Below are 13,172 nucleotides of genomic sequence, written 5' to 3' on the forward strand. Positions count from 1 at the left end.
TGGTTTGGCTGTATGTGTATTCAGAGCCAGTGAGCAACAGACTTTCAAAATAATAATAATAATAATAATAAAAGCTGTGTTAATGCACCATAAAATAATGTTGGCGTTAATTAATTAATGCGTCAACGCGATAATAACGCGTTAACTTGCCCAGCCCTAATATTAATATCTTTTTTTTTATAATCTTTTTCTTGCATAGTTTTGATCATGGTTTTTGACAAGGGCATGTTACACACAATAATTCTGATGACATGTTCAAGCAGAGTTTTGAATTTGTGTATACAACAAAATGTATATTTGTCTTTTTATTTGTCACACTGCAAGACCGTTAAATTGAATTGAAGAAAGGTTATTAAAATGCCATAAGAAAAATAAAAAGAATTGTTGACCACTAACAACTAAAACCAGATATTTTCCCTCATATTTTATACATTTGAAATTTTTAATGTAAGGTAGGTATTTCCACATTAAACCTTACATAGTTTAATATTAGGGTAAGAACAAAAACCTTCAAGGTACTTGTCAACCTCTCATCTGCTGATCTTGAAGCGACATTTCCCAACAAGCATTTCAATCAGATATGTGGGCGTATCACAACACGAGTGTAAGTAAATCTAGCAGTGGTCGAATTTATCCACATTTCCTGCGAGACACCTCAAGTATGCAGAGGGACCTCATATCTGCAGCACTCTTAAAAGCCCTGATTGTGTCAAGCTCTCTTTGGCGCTTTTAGTGTGGGGATGGGGGGTGGAAATAGTGTTGTGAAAAGCTTGTGCTTCTTGAATGCTGTGATACAATCATACGACTCTCTGATGGTCTGGAGGAAATAAGATGACCTGTGCCTTCCCCCGACAGATTAGATAGATGTCACCTTTCTTATGAAAGTGCCAGTCAATTTCGTCTCTCCTGTGTGCTGCCTATCAATTACGGGGAAGAGAAGCCTTTCAAAGCCACTGTGCTTTCTGTGCATGGTAACCAAGTGACTGAACACAGCTCATTGTTTCCTCTCTCTCTTTTCAGTATCCCCAGATCGGCGAGGAGTCGACTTCTCCATTTGTCTTCATTTGTTCCAACCCCCAGGAGTTGGTGGTGAAATTTCCCATGAAAGGGAAACACAAGATTTGTAAGTCCTGTCTGACTCTTTTCATGTGCGGGCTTTAGTTGCTCACCCTTTCTACACTCTCAGATGCACATTTAAACATATGCAGTAAACCTAGTGAGCAGCCCATGGGAGCAACAATTTTAAGCGTCATATAGGCCACCACACACACACACACACACACACATGAGATGCAACAACATATACACACACACACACACACACACACACACACACACACACACACACACATATACAGAGGTATATAGCTTCATTATGCTCCCAATAAGACACTTTTTAACCAAATTCTAAGGCAATATCACACATGGTACTGTGTAGACGTTTTTAGATTCTTAAAAAAAAGCATTTATTTTCAAAAGTTTCATTATATCCAGTTATGTATATAATACAATATTTGCACAAGGAATGTTGGCGCACCAAAGCAAAAGATATAACGTTTTAAATCAAATGTTTTTTAGAAATATCTAATGTACTCTCCTGTACATTACCTAATATCATTACTGCCCCAAGCCTGGTGAAAATATGAATTTGTTAGATTAGGCAAAGGCAGTGTTGCTCATAAATAATTTTGTATTTTTTGTATTTTGAGTTTGCCAAAGTGCATAATGCCAAACTCGAAAAATAAGTGTTCAGTGAGAAACTATTTTTCTCATCTAGACTGTAGGCATCGAGGCAGCTCACTAGTTTTTGAAACAGAGCTATGACGTTGCACATCATCTACTGCTGTAATTGGTCTTGCAGGTATTCAAAATATTATTTTCATAATTACTTTTGTGGATGTTTGTTTACTCCACATGCAAGATTATGTATAGTGTTGGTGGTGAAATATCCCTGGGAAACACAAGATTATTCTTTTCTTCTCTCGTGCTGGTTGTCCTTATCAGTTAATGCTTATAATACTATGGAGACTGATTGCTTGAAATCATACCATAGTGTATGATTGAAGAAGGCGGTTAACGTAAAAATATTAAAACAATATGAAACAAGTAGTTGTTGGTCTAAATAAAACAAATGTTCTCCAGCTGGACCCTGGATTTGATGTCCCAGCTCAGGATAGTCACTAATAAATGATTTGGGAAGCTTCAGAGTGGTAAGGCGCATTGCATTTACAGTGTTAGTGATCAGCCCTCCATAAAAATAAAAAAAAAAGCACATGGCTGTGTACTTCTGGGAGGTCCTGCACCAGCTGACCAAGTGCCATTGAGATGAATGGGACTGCTAATGGAAGAATGTTAGCTTTCTTCTAAGAACGTTAAACCTCCTTGTTCCAGTCACATGACCTAAGATTTGTCACCAGACAGCATAAAAAGACCTATATGAAGAAAGAAAAGAAAACTTTGACCTGCAAATAAGCCTATATGAATGCATTGTTTTTCATCCACAGTAATGTTCACAGGAAATCTCTGCTCTTAACGGAGATGGTTTGGTGCCCTTTTCCCAGTCATTCTTCACAGCAGCTCGATCGTAAACAGTGGTGTTATTTCACAGTACAGACTGGAAGCATTTCACACTTGGATAGTATATGCGTGACGGTTCCTCCTTAATCACATTTACACATTCTTTTCTGTTTAACCTGCAAATAAAATTGATCAATTAATTATACAACTTCAGTGATAGTAAATGCGTGAATTCTCGGGTGGAAAGCATCTCTGACAAGCATGGGTGATTGCTTTTACAAGAGCAGTTGTGACTCACTGTTCGGGGTCTTTTGTTTTCACATAAAGGAAGCACAAAGCCAGGCCCTCAAAAGCGATCCTCCCCTCTGACATTCGAAACTCCCTCCTTCCTCCAGCAGCTTTTTATATCGTAATGGAGAATTTTATATCCAATTTGACCTTGTGTCTAGCCACCATTTCCTATTCATTTTCATTCTCTCCTAAGCTGCCACAGCTCTCCGGAGAGCCGACCTCTGTGAACTCCTCACGGGGTGAATGGGGGAGGAGATATGGACTGATAAGCTGGGAGAGCAGTGACGAGTTAGAAGTGACCACAGAGATGTCCTGGCCTTTATCTCCCACTATGTCTTCCATGGTTTATCCAACATTAGGGTCAAGGTGTCACCCTTTTGGTCCTGACGCTCTGAAAAAGGCCTGTGAGCCAAAACGCTTCTATTTATCTCCATGTGTAAAATAAAACAACAGAAATTATTAGATTTTCAAATGCAAATCACAGCTGAATTTTGAAGTAATAGGGTTTATGCACCAAAATGTGATATTATATGAGATAAGAGAGTGTGGTGTATATAACCTTTTTTTTCCATTTTCTGTACCCTATCATCCCAACAGTGTGTTGATATATGGATTAGCAATCACAAAAAAATGCTTGCTGTCTAGGAGAACAAAGCTGTTATGGAAAACTGACTTGTATAATAGAACGCCATCCATCTACCCCTCATTGTTGCTGGAATTGCTGACATTTAGATGTGGGGAAATTTGGACTCTGTCATTCCATTACAAGGAAATTTCCATTCGCTGATTAAAATGACTGTATTAAAGCTGTGTGGGTGCTGAGGTTTCTGTTCATCAGGCACCAGAATCTTTTATCCTGTCATTTCATCTCCTCACTGAAGGTCATCCTCGCTACATCGAGCTGTCGGAGATATCCTGACGAGTGGCTTCAGCCATGTGTGAATATTGCAAGCTCACATCAGTGATTCTGTTACATGCTAGCCTTTTAAAGGCTAAAGGTTGTCTCTCTCTTCTTGCTTTATTCGAATCAATACGGTTTCATTATCCAAACAAGCATGCCTTGCAAGCTGCATGCATTAATAATATGCAGCCCAGCTTCTAAGCACGCTGTGCTGAACTGCTTTGCTGAAGGACAGACTTGAAGTAGATGATCTGTTTATTTCCTCGAAGGAAACCACTTTTGTCTGAATTAACCAAATAAAGCTTTATTTTAAATAAAAAGGTCACCTTTTAGTGCTTCTGGAGACTTATAGCCTGGTCTCTGACTATAATGGCATAATGTCTGGTTCACTTGGCAGTTTATTCTGGCTAGAACTACTATCCACTTCGACCAAGAGGAAATTGTCTGACCAGAATACAAAACAACCAATTGCAGTTTGTTTAATTTTTCCATGCCGTTTAAGGGCAACTTTATCTACAAAAGTTGATACCATAAAAATAAACTGACTCTCAGTCTTTGAAGTTATTGTTTCATTTCAGTTAATGAAAAAAGAGCTGATATTTGTTTTATTCCCTAACAAATTTGGGAACCCCTGGACTATTTCACAGACTGAACAAAGTGAAATACTGTTCCTCACATGGATATCTAGTTACTTCCTACTGAGATCTCTCAGCTCCTTTAACACTTTTTACCATATTTGAATCCATTCTGCAGATTTCTGCCAGATTGTCCCACACAATCGGTTCAGAAAAGTGTGCAAAATCACCCACCAGTTACCACACCACCCACTAGCTATACCTTACCGAGGGGCTACAGTAGCCTGAGGCCATCAGCTTATTGACAACTTCTACTCTTATCGCCCTTTCTTTTACTCTCTGCAGTGCCCTTGTTTCTTTTTCCCTTCATTTCTCCACTGTCTTTTTTCATTCTCTTCCATAGGGTAAGAAAAAAGAGGTTTTGATTTATTCATGGACTCCTTTTTTATATTCATGTATTTTCCAGGGCTATCTGGGTGCGGTGGAATTTCTTGCTTCAGCAGCTGCTGGGATGCTCGACAGAAATCGGGTTTCAGGTCTATTGAGCCTTGCGGTGGGGGAAGGGAATGTGTATTGGGGGGTTATATATTACCCAGGAAATGTGCAGCAGGCTTCAGAGGTGACAGGCTGTGTTTATTACAGATCTGTCACACAGCTAATGGGCAGCCGGGAACTGGCTGCTTCACTAATGTGAAGGAGAAGCGTGCAGTGAACAAGAGGACTTCAGTGCTGAGAGGAGGGCTCCCTCCCCCCACTTTGCCCTTTAAACTCAAAGCAGTGACAGTGATCCGTAAACAGGGAAAAGGTGAATGGCGTATCCGCATACAGTGCTGCTGACACAGAATAGCATACGTTGTTTATGTACACTTCCGTTCAAAAGTTTGGGATCAGTAAGATTTTTAATGTTTTTAATGGAGTCTCTCATGCTCATCAAAGCTGTATTTATTTGATTAAAAATACAGAAAAAACAGTAATATTGTGAAATATTATTGCAATTTCTAATATTGGTTTCCTATTTTAATATACTTATTTATATAATAATTTATTTCTGTGATACAGTGCTGAATTTTTATCAGCCATTACTCTAGTCTAGTGTGCTGCTTTTTTCTTTGATTCTTTGATAAAAAAAAGAACAGCATTTATTCAAAACAGAAATCTTTTCTAACAATATAAGTCTTTACTATCACTTTTAATCCATTTAACACATCCTTGCAGAATAAAAGTATTAATTTCTTTAAAAAAAAAAAGAAAGAAAAAATATACTGACCCCAAACTTTTAAATACTACAGTAGTGTATGTTGTAACACAACATTTCTATTTTGAATAAACACTGTTCTTTTTAACTGTTTATTTATCAAATAATTCAGAAAAATGTATTTTATGTCATTAAAGTATTTTATGTTGTGAAACTGTTTACAACATTGATAATAAATCAGCATATTAGAATGATTTCTGAAGGATCATGTGACACTGAAGTCTGGAGTAATGATGGCGGAATGATGGTGTTTTGAATGATGGGATTTAATTTTTTTTTATAGTATGTTTAAATTGTATACTTTAATTTAATTTTTAATATTATTTTTCAAATTTTGATTTTTTTTTTTTTTTTTTACAGTATTTTTGGTCAAATAAATACAGCCTTGATGAGCACAAGAAACTTCGGTAAAAAATATGAAAAATCTTACTGATCCCAAACTTTTGAATGGTAGTGTATGTGATACTCTCCAAAATGGCGGCAGGGTGATGTGGAGGAGACGAATTGTTGAATTAAGTTGTTATTTTTGTTTTCTTTGTGCACAAAAAGTATTCTTGTAGCTTCGTAAAGTTACGGTTGAACCATTGATGACACATGGATTATTTTAATGATCTCCTCGTTATGTTTCTGAGCAACATGAGTGTGAGTAATTAATGACAGAATTTTAATTTTTGGGTGAACTATCTCTTTAAAGTCAAGCACCTAGCACGTCTTGTTTTCTGTTCTTAAATGACAAATCCAAAAATTGGAAAACAACAGGGTAATGTGTAAACAATCCAACCAGCTTGTTGAATTCATTGGAAGTGGAGAAAGGCTGGAAAAGCATGTTGAATTTTCACTCCCCTAACCTAATGCTTTTCCAGGAAACTACTTGGCACAATCATGTGTCCCTATATTATTACAGGGACAATCCCCCTAGAGAGACCTTGGGTTAAGTGCCTTACAAGGACACAGTGATGTTGGTTCATGGCTCGTTCCTTATGAGGCTCGAGCCAGAAACCGTCCAGTACACGCTACTCCACACCAGCCTGTTTTTGCAAGCGAATGAACATAAGACATTATGTAACATTTTCATGTTCACAGTGAACTAGTGTTTTTGGGAAACTGTTGGGTTGACTGAGTCTGTACTTTAGAAATTGGCAGAAATTAAAATGAGTCTCCTTTTAATAAGTTGTAGTGTTGTGCACACTAGTGCGAATGTTGAAAGATTTGAAATTGTTAGCATTAGCACAAAGATAATTTTTTAACCATTTTTTTATTTTTTATTTCATTGCATCTTTAAAGGGGTCATCGGATGCTACATGCATTTTTACAAGTTGTTTGAACTGAAATGTGTGTTGGCAGTGTGTGTACACATCCACCCTATAATGATAAAGATCCACCCAGTGTTTTCTTTTTTTTTATCTCATTAAATCATTTCCCCTTTCTCATATCAAGCCATTCTCAGATGCTTGTCTGTGTAATGTCACACAGACCCAGGCCCTCCCACGATAGTTTTAGAAAATAACCTGTTTTTTGAGAATATATTGAATTCCCTTTTTTCTGACATAGTGGACATGGTTATTTTGGTGGGTAAATACCACATTTACACATGCAAATGGACTAAAAGTAAACCCTACTTTACTATATTTCATAATTTTGTGAGAATATTTCAAAGTTTGCTTACAAATACTTTAAAGAGAACTAAGTACAACCCTAATTCTAGAAAAGTTGGGAAGTTTGTAAAATGATAAAATCTGTGATTTGTTAATTCTATTTAACTTTTATTTAATTGACAAAAGTACAAAGAAAAGATTTCCAAAATTTTCACTGACCAACTTAAATGTATTTTGTAAATATACACACTTCAAAAAAAGTTGGGACAGAGGCAAAGTTATATTATATAAAATTAAATTATAGAATAACCAAATAAACTGTTTTGACAGCAGCAGGTGAATTGGTAATAGGTGAGGGCATCATGTTTGGGTATAAAAGGAGCTTCTCAGTCTTTGCAAGCAAAGCTGTGTCATGGCTCAAAATATGTTTATGTTTACAAAATAAAATTAAGTTGGCCAGTGAAAACATTGGAACTTTTCCTTTGTACTTCAGTCAATTAAATAAACGTTAAAGAGAACAAACAACATTTCTTGATTTTATGGCATTTCACAAAACATCACAACTTTTCTGGAACTGGAGATGTAGAAAGATGGGATACATATGCTCCTTTTAGTGCTGTATACTAAAAATAAAGGTGTTTCAAAAGGTTCTTCAAGCAATGCCATAGGAGAACCATTTTTGGTTTCACAAAGAAGCATTCAGTCATAGGTTCTTTAAAGAAGATCTTTTAATAATCTGAAGAACCTTCTTTCACTACAAAGGACCTTTTGTGAAACAGAAAGGTTCTTCAGATGTTAAAGGTTCTTTATGGAACCATTTAGATAGAAAGGTTCTTCTATGGCATCGTGAAGCACCTTTATATTCAAGAGTGTACTATTTTATATATTTGTTATAATCAATTAAATTTTAAAACTTGCTTTTTTGTCAGTGTGGTGTGCCAGCTATAATAATAATAATAAAATATCTTTCTTAAGCAACAATGAGCATGATTTCTGAAAGATCATGTGACAGCTGGAGTAGTGAAGCTTAGCATATGAGGAAAACACATTTTAAAATTTATTATTTATTATTTATTATTTATTATTATTATATTAAAATAGAAAGCATTTTTTTTTTAATGGTAGATTTACTGTTTTTACAACCTTTTTTTCTATTAATCCATTAACAAATCTTACTGACCTTTTTTAATGGTAGTCCATATTATAGGCTATGATTTATTTATAATATATAAACCTATTTCAGAAGCATGTATTTTAACCCAAATATAACAGCCCACATTAGCCCATACATATTTATTTATTTATTTTTTGTCATTGAATACCACATGACAATCATAATATATTTGATTTGACTGTACTTATATCATTATCATTAGTTACACAAAAAAAAAAAAAAGCCATGTGGATATAAATTAGGCTATATTTGTGAGCTTTGAATAAACTCTTTAGAAATTTGTCATTCCATCCAACTGCAGCCAGTCAGCAAACAAAAAGCTATCATAATCTTTCTAAATAAGAAAAAGCATCTCATGCTTTATCGTGTCTAAATGCTTGCTATTGTTTTAAGTCTAAAAGCGGGAGTATCGGTGTAAACTAGCAGCTAACATGCTGTGAACGGCACAGCATTTTGCGTTACAGCACATAGATCCCGTTATAATCAGTCATTCAGTAACTGAGTGCAAGCGCTACTGTAAACAGATGCCGCATTCTATTTCTGACGCATTCCACACACTTGCACTACCAACAAGTTGACAAATTGATATAGAAATTGTGATTTGATGCATCCAGTGTAGAGACGGCGTTAGGATGTGGCAGGACATTTTAGTGTTGGGCAATAGGGTCATTTTTCGTCAGCCCGTGAGATCGATGATACATGATATTATCGTGCATGGGTGGAGCAAGAGAGAGACTCTTTGTTCTTGTCATAGCATAACTATTTGGTGTTTAAACAGTGCAGGTGTGCGAGAGAGAGCCTATGGAATCACCAATAATCTAAAAAATATTCTTTCAAACATACTGATAAAGTAACGTTAAATATAAAAATACTGTATTTAAAACAGCTAGTTCATATATAGTCAGACACAACTGTCATATCGCGCATCCTGTGACAGATTTGCCGCATCTGTGCACAGAAGTTATCAGTCTAAATGTTCTGCAAAATCAGTCAACAGTGAAAATCAATAGTAGATTTCATTTAAAGTTCAACAGTTTAACACTAATATTGGACGAACACGTTAAATATAAAGTATTCAAAACAGTTAAGTTCATATATTTGGAGTAAAGTTAAATTGAACTGATGCATCAGTCATACAGCGCTCCGCACCATGCGCCTCATGACGAGCCCGACGCACCGCCACAGAATCAAGAATGAGATAGAGTCTAACATAACTGTGGCATTAAACTCAGTTAGTGAGGGCTCATTTAAAATATTACACATATATAGGCCCTTCAGATTACTTGTTAAAGTGCAATGAAATACCTTATATCTGCAGATGATGTACATCTGTTTGTGGATGGAGACTTCTTCACCGGCTACAGGCTCTAATCCTCATTTGCGCGCCGAATTATAATAGGCCGCCAAATAAAAAGAATAATAATTATTATTATTGTAATTTAATACATTAATAGGAGAATGAGCCTAATATAGTCTTAACTATCGACAGAGACATCAGCTATCATCGATATCTCTGACTATCGTTGATACACAATACTATCATCTATCGGCACAACCCTAGGCCATTTTCTCTTGCAAGCTTCAGCTCATACATCTTTGGTGTAAACTCGCCTTAACCAAACGGCCCCCAAGAACGTCTCAGCGCCCCCCTTTCAAAAATATTGCTTCCAGCACCCCCCGATGCTCTCCAAACGCCCCCATTGAGAAACACTAATTTAAAGGAACATGGACTAAAACAGCTTGCTGAAAACAGAGCTGATTTTGACAGGGTAAAAAGGGGGTTGTTGTACACTACCATTGAGAAATTTTAACCAAAGTATGTTATAGACTTTTCATTAAGACCCTAAAGAATCATATCAACTTGTGGAAAATGGGCATCTGATGACCCCTTTAAGACCACACAACCCACTGAATGGACTCTTCATATTCATATTTCTACTTCTGTTCCTCACAGCCTTGTTTTCATTCATGTCACATTAAATGTGACGTTTACCCTGAATAAGATCTGTTAATGTTTCTTAGTAACTGAAAACAAATGTAGTCTGCTTTGAGAGGTGTCCTGGAGGCCATGTGGAATAGAGTTTAAGAGTTTAATTGCTGACTACTTTTCCAGGCTCCCACACAGGATTGTTCACTCGTATCGTGCTGTGTGATCAAAATATCAACAAGCGGTTTAATATGCTTGTATATTTGTCTCTGTGACACAATCCTTCAGTGCTAAGAAGGCTTGCTAGCTTTTAAAAAGAGTAGACCTACTACATAAACACATAAAAGATATGTGCATGGGAAAAGGGAATGGGGGAGACTGTTTGACAGTGCCAGAAAAAACCAAGCAAGCAAGCCTTTGAAGGTTCTGTGCACTCAAGCGGTGATCCAAGAATGCAGTTGGTATTTGGCTACGAATTGAAAGAGATGTAGCTCTCATTTCAAACACAGTTCAGCCTAGCATGAAATAAATGATGCAACGAGACGCAGATCCTGTTATTTAAACATAGTTTGCTTGTTTGTTTTGTGTTGTTTTCAACATCTTCGACTAGTTTTTAAAAGGCCTGGCCCAGATCTGTGGGTTTCCACCTAGTAGACCCACCAGTTAATGCAGTGTGTTCCAAGCACATGTCAACTAAGTAAAACTGTAATAAAATTAAAATTAAGAGAGTGAGTGTAGACCACTTTCTGCTACAGTACATCTGGTAAAATCAGTGTTCTTGAAATCGTATCAAATACATTTGTGCTAGTTATCACCTAAATATACACACTATAAATGGCATTTCTTTGGAATTCACTTTCTTTGGATTCTTTGGTATGCATTAATTATCTGTGTGAAAAACAGTATGAAAGACTGAAATGTTTATGCACAATCAGGGTACACTAATACTCTTTAAAGCAACATTGCTTCTGTGAGTAACTGGCAAACCGCGCTCCGTTTTGAAATGATTAGAGCACAAGGAAAGGAATCGTGTGGGCAATGCTTACTGTATTACATCTATTGTACTGAGCTTTTTTCATCAAGGTTTTCGTTGGCGAGTCTGATACTCTAGTGCTCTCATCTAACAGACACCCGATAGTGAGTGCCATTTAGGATCACCAATAAATAGGTGTTTTTTTTTTTTTTATTATTATATAAAGAAGAGCTCATGTTCAAATCATGCACATAATGCAAATACTGGAATATATTTATAGTGCTTTATAGTATTTTTCTTTCTTTTTTTGTCCATCTCGGATTTGGCTTGGTCCCATCTGATACCCATTCTGTCAAAAAAGGTCTGTATTGGACCGATACTGAGGATCAAATCGGCAAATAAAGATTAAATTAATACCTAGTGTCACCAAGTGGTATTGCAAAAAATAATGTTTTTCAGTCCCCTTCAAGTCTCTTCCTCATCTTAAGTTTTTCAGAGATATTGGTTGTCCTGGCTTAAACTCATGCTTTGACATGTTGGACCCCTCAAAACCGTCCAACCTCACAGCAGGAAAGCGCCAAAGTCTACAAATGGCTTGCTTTTAGCTGTCTCCACTCATTACGCTGGAAAAGTATTTCAGCACTGAATAAAAAAAAAAGAACCCTTAATGTCTCCCCTTACAGAATGGCAGTACTTCTGTGGTACTGAGAGGCAGATCTGCAGTGATCTGGCATGATGTTGCCTTCCATTTGTTACCAGTAATGACCGCTCTGCTTAGAGAGCCCAAGTCCTCAGAGAAGAGCGATGGAGATTGTTTCTATGTGCAGGCTGCCTGCTGCTCCCATGTTTCTCATGCTGTCTGAGGTTTAATTTTCCCACTGCAGCACGTATGAATAATGACATGAGGCAAAGAGCCCTCTTCTTTATCTTAATTTAATCCTAATTTACACAACAGCCAACTGCAATAGAGCACTAGTAATAGTGTGGGAGTACTGGAGTCCCACACCATATGATGACAAAGATTACAAGATTTCAGTTTGGTGTTGTCAAGTGTGCTTTTACAGGCTCATCTGTTGACAAATACATCTACTACTTTTCTTACTGGAAGTAGAAACCCTTGACTCTGTGCCCTCAGCCTCTGCCAAGATGGCCATTTAAGCTCTTAAAAAATTAATGCATGAGCAAGAGAGAGGAAGATGGTGGGAGTAAATGGAAAGACTGTGTACACAGATGAAAGTCGAGTTGCTGGTCTCTGGTTACTGTTGTTGCTCATTTGCACCTTCCATCTTCAAGTGTTGCATGAGCACTTTTGTTTGACACAAGCTTTTCTCTTAAAAAAAAAAAGAAGAATCAAATGTCTAAAAAAACACAAATTAAAAAAAGCTGCTTTTAAAAATAACTGCGTTTGTGTGGACAGGACTTTAAACTTCCATAATAACCTTTTTATTTTTATTTTCTTTGATGCCTAAATATTCTTGCCTATTTTTCCCTTCAGTTGCCTTATAAAATGTTTGTTGACTTGGACTAGTTGGAATATTGGATATCTATTCAAACTGTGGTCTGCAACATTTGTTCTTAAAGAATTTTGGTTTTAAAAACATTGTATTAATACAACCAAATAACTGCAGAGGTTTAATAGGAAAATTGACCATTTTGGATTCTAAGTGTTTCTTGAGTTCCAAATCAATGCATTATAGTAGGCTTAAATTAGATTTTGTTGCAAATGAAGCTGTATTTAGTTTGGATCGTTTCCTTTTTAAATTAAGCCATTTTCTTAATGGTTTTTTAAGGTTGAGGCCATGTTGAGCAATTTGTCCTTTCTGGCATTTTCCTAATTCGATTAACTACTACCAAATGACAGATGAATTAGCTCAAAAGTGCTGTAGAGTTTGATTGGATGCATTTTATATATACAAAATATATTGAATGTAAATTGTGCAATATACCCAGACACTATCTTACTG

At 36.4% G+C, this 13,172-nt stretch overlaps 1 long non-coding RNA gene across 1 annotated transcript in view; it reads left to right on the plus strand.

The window, feature by feature from the left end:
• Window positions 1-859: 859 nt before the first annotated feature.
• Window positions 860-13,172, plus strand: part of LOC109094166 — a 39,072-nt gene continuing 26,759 nt past the window's right edge. Inside the window, exon 1 of the long non-coding RNA XR_006155262.1 lies at window positions 860-1,123. This is a non-coding gene — a long non-coding RNA (uncharacterized LOC109094166). The remainder of the gene's footprint in view (window positions 1,124-13,172) is intronic.

The sequence above is a fragment of the Cyprinus carpio genome, chromosome B7 (assembly GCF_018340385.1).
Source record: "Cyprinus carpio isolate SPL01 chromosome B7, ASM1834038v1, whole genome shotgun sequence".
Taxonomy (NCBI): Eukaryota; Metazoa; Chordata; class Actinopteri; order Cypriniformes; family Cyprinidae; genus Cyprinus; species Cyprinus carpio.